The following is a 4166-nucleotide window of genomic DNA, read 5'->3' as shown; positions in this document are numbered from 1 at the left end:
TACATCCACCATATCTAAGCCATTCATTATCTTGTAAGTTTCTATTAGATCTCCCCTCAACCTCCTAAACTCCAATGAATATAATCCCAGGATCCTCAGACGTTCATCGTATGTTAGGCCTACCATTCCTGGGATCATCCGTGTGAATCTCCGCTGGACCCGCTCCAGTGCCAGTACGTCCTTCCTGAGGTGTGGGGCCCAAAATTGCTCACAGTATTCTAAATGGGGCCTAACTAATGCTTTATAAAGCTTCAGAAGTACATCCCTGCTTTTATATTCCAAGCCTCTTGAGATGAATGACAACATTGCATTTGCTTTCTTAATTACGGACTTACCTTTAGAGAATCCTGGACTAGGACTCCCAAGTCCCTTTGCACTTCAGCATTATGAATTTTGTCACCGTTTAGAAAATAGTCCATGCCTCTATTCATTTTTCCAAAGTGCAAGACCTCGCATTTGCCCACGTTGAATTTCATCAGCCATTTCTTGGACCACTCTCCTAAACTGTCTAAATCTTTCTGCAGCCTCCCCACCTCCTCCATACTACCTGCCCCTCCACCTATCTTTGTATCATCGGCAAACTTAGCCAGAATGCCCCCAGTCCCGTCATCTAGATCGTTAATATATAAAGAGAACAGCTGTGGCCCCAACACTGAACCCTGCGGGACACCACTCGTCACCGGTTGCCATTCCGAAAAAGAACCTTTTATCCCAACTCTCTGCCTTCTGCCTGACAGCCAATCGTCAATCCATGTTAGTACCTTGCCTCGAATACCATGGGCCCTTATTTTACTCAGCAGTCTCCCGTGAGGCACCTTATCAAAGGCCTTTTGGAAGTCAAGATAGATAACATCCGTTGGCTCTCCTTGGTCTAACCTATTTGTTATCTCTTCAAAGAACTCTAACAGGTTTGTCAGGCACGACCTCCCCTTACTAAATCCATGCTGACTTGTCCTAATCTGACCCTGCATTTCCAAGAATTTAGAAATCTCATCCTTAACAATGGATTCTAGAATCTTGCCAACAACCGAGGTTAGGCTAATTGGCCTATAATTTTCCATCTTTTTCCTTGTTCCCTTCTTTAACAGGGGGGTTACAACAGAGATTTTCCAATCCTCTGGGACTTTCCCGGACTCCAGTGACTTTTGAAAGATCATAACTAACGCCTCCACTATTTCTTCAGCGATCTCCTTTAGAACTCTAGGATGTAGTCCATCTGGGCCCGGAGATTTATCAATTTTTAGACCTCTTAGTTTCTCTAGCACTTTCTCCTTTGTGATGGCTACCATATTCAACTCTGCCCCCTGACTCTCTCCGGAATTGTCGGGATATTACTCATGTCTTCTACTGTGAAGACTGACGCAAAGTACTTATTTAGTTCTTCAGCTATTTCCTTGTCTCCCATCACAAAATTACCAGCGTCATTTTGGAGCGGCCCAATGTCAACTTTTGCCTCCTGTTTGTTTTTAATGTATTTAAAGAAACTTTTACTATCATTCCTAATGTTACTGGCTAGCTTACCTTCATATTTGATCCTCTCTTTCCTTATTTCTCTCTTTGTTATCCTCTGTTTGTTTTTGTAGCCTTCCCAATCTTCTGACTTCCCACTACTCTTTGCCACATTATAGGCTTTCTCTTTTGCTTTGATGCATTCCCTAACTTCCTTTGTCAGCCATGGCTGCCTAATCCCCCCTCTGATAACCTTTCTTTTCTTTGGGATGAACCTCTGTACTCAATTACTCCCAGAAACTCCTGCCATTGCTGTTCTACTGTCTTTCCCACTAGGCTCTGCTCCCAGTCGATTTTCGTCAGTTCCTCCCTCATGCCCCTGTAGTTACCTTTATTTAACTGTAACACCTTTACATCTGATTCTACCTTCTTTCTTTCAAATTGGAGATTGAATTCTACCATATTATGGTCACTGCCTCCTAAGTGCTCCCTTACTTTAAGATCTTTAATCAAGTCTGGCTCATTACATAACACTAAGTCCAGAATGGCCTGTCCCCTCGTGGGCTCCATCGCAAGCTGTTCCAAAAAGCCCTCCTGTAAACATTCAATGAATTCTCTTTCCTTGGGTCCACTGGCAGCATTATTTACCCAGTCCACCTGCATATTGAAGTCCCCCATGATCACTGTGACCTTGCCTTTCTGACATGCACTTTCTATTTCGTGGTGCATTTTGTGCCCCCGGTCCTGACCACTGTTAGGAGGCCTGTACATAACTCCCATTATGGTTTTTTTGCCTTTGTGTGGGTAGAGTTGAGGAACCACAGACTCCACATCATCTGACCCTATGTTATTTAGTGCTATTGATTTAATTTCATTCCTAATTAACAAGGCAACCCCGCCCCCTCTACCCACCTCCCTGTCTTTTCGATAGGTTGTGAATCCCTGGATGTTTAAATGCCAGTCCTGAACCCCCTGCAACCACGTCTCTGTGATGCCTACCACATCATACCTGCCAGTCACAATCTGGGCCACAAGCTCATCTACCTTGTTTCGTACACTCCTCGCATTTAAATATAGCACCTTTAATTCTCTATTGACCGTCCCTTTTTGTTTTCTTAGTGTGGTGGACCTTGGTTTACTGAGCCTTTCCATACACTGTGTCATATTTTGTGGGATGGGGACTATCGTAACCTCTCCTGAGTTTTGTCTTTTCGTGCATTTTTGTATTCCTAAGCAGCTACGCTTCCCACTGATTACTTCACCTCTTGGTTCCCTGACTTTCCCTTCCCCCCAATCTTTAGTTTAAAGTCCTATTGACCACCCTATTTATTCTATTCGCCAGAACACTGGTCCCAGCTCAGTTCAGGTGGAGACCATTAATGCAACATGTGAGCCTGCTTGGTCTTCACGATCTCACTTGCACGATCTCACTTGCTTTCAATGTTACATTTAAGCTAAGGACTTCAGCTGATGATTTCAAGTTCTTGCTGCATCCTTAGAAAAAATCAAGAGGTTTGTCCTTGAACTCGCCATGCTTAGTCTTCAAATGCCTTTGAAGTTTAATTTGCCAGTACTTCCCTGCATAAAATACAGATGGGCTTTGCATCCTGATGTGCATTGGCACAATTAATAAAGCTATACCTCAAGAAATCATCTTTGTACTGCTTTGTTCCGGATTTCAGCTTCTTCTTAGAGGCCCTGGAGCTCACACCAGCACTGCTTTTTCCTGCTGTGGATTCTCCTGAGAAGGTCTCTCCAGCAGATTCAGTTGTGAGATCCTGGCCTGTTTGTGTCTCTGGCCCTCTCTTCCTTGTTACAAACTGATCCATCTCCAGTTCTTCACACACTCCTGCTGCTTGCTTGCTGGCAGCTGCAAAAAATTGAAGAATCTCTCTTCCATGGGTTCGCAGCCAAAGCAGAGATCGCGTGACGTCAGTGTACGTGTTGGACGCGTGACCTGCTCTCTGCTGCCGCTTCTGGTGGGAAGACTCTGCTGTTTTTAAAAAGACATTTGATCCTGGGACAGTGCGCTGACGTCAGGAGGACACGGTACTGGGACAGCGTGCTGACGTCAGGAGGTGGCAGTCTGCCCCGCTGGGCACTGGGCCTGCGCACTGCCGGATCCGCCTGAGCGGACATGCATGCGGGCGGCATTCTCCTTTTTTTGAGCAGCACATCGAGTCCCATGAGATTTATTTGTGAAGACTGATAACTTATAATACAACCATTATAGTGACACGGTTTCAAACAGTCACACAGATTTCACATGCTGTTCCTTAAATTCTACTGGCCCTGCCCCAGAGGAGAACTCCACGTAATTTATTTTCAGTGATTGCTGCTAGTGCTTGCTTCTTGGATCTCGGTTTGAAGAACAAACAAATTGCTGCAATCCCTGTACATGTAGCTGTCACATAATTCCTCCCTCCTGAGATGGTGTAGTCATTGAAGTACTTGTGGAAGCCAGTGAACTGGTGCTGCCTGCCAGCATCATGACCCGCCATTCTCACCCCTCACACAAACTTCACTCGGCTGCCCTCCGTGTCCTTCACAGGCCCCGAGCTCCAACAATCGCACAGCTGGAAGTCTTCTTCTTGGGAAGTCCCTCAGCGTCGATGATAACTTGCTTCCACTCCGAGGAGGTGGGTTCTGGGTGGCTGAATAGTCTAAACCTAGATCTGCACACTCTGCCACAGGTTTGGCAGGTGGTGCTTGATGAG

General features: G+C 45.5%; 1 pseudogene; it reads right to left on the bottom strand.

Moving 5' to 3' along the window:
- Positions 1-3725: 3725 nt before the first annotated feature.
- On the bottom strand, positions 3726-3950 carry LOC140416043 (ATP synthase membrane subunit K, mitochondrial pseudogene; annotated as a pseudogene).
- Positions 3951-4166: the final 216 nt, after the last annotated feature.

Source organism: Scyliorhinus torazame, chromosome 1, assembly GCF_047496885.1.
Source record: "Scyliorhinus torazame isolate Kashiwa2021f chromosome 1, sScyTor2.1, whole genome shotgun sequence".
In the NCBI taxonomy this organism is placed as follows: Eukaryota; Metazoa; Chordata; class Chondrichthyes; order Carcharhiniformes; family Scyliorhinidae; genus Scyliorhinus; species Scyliorhinus torazame.
Note: the sequence above shows the minus strand (reverse complement) of the source record. Positions and strands in the feature narration are given on the sequence as shown.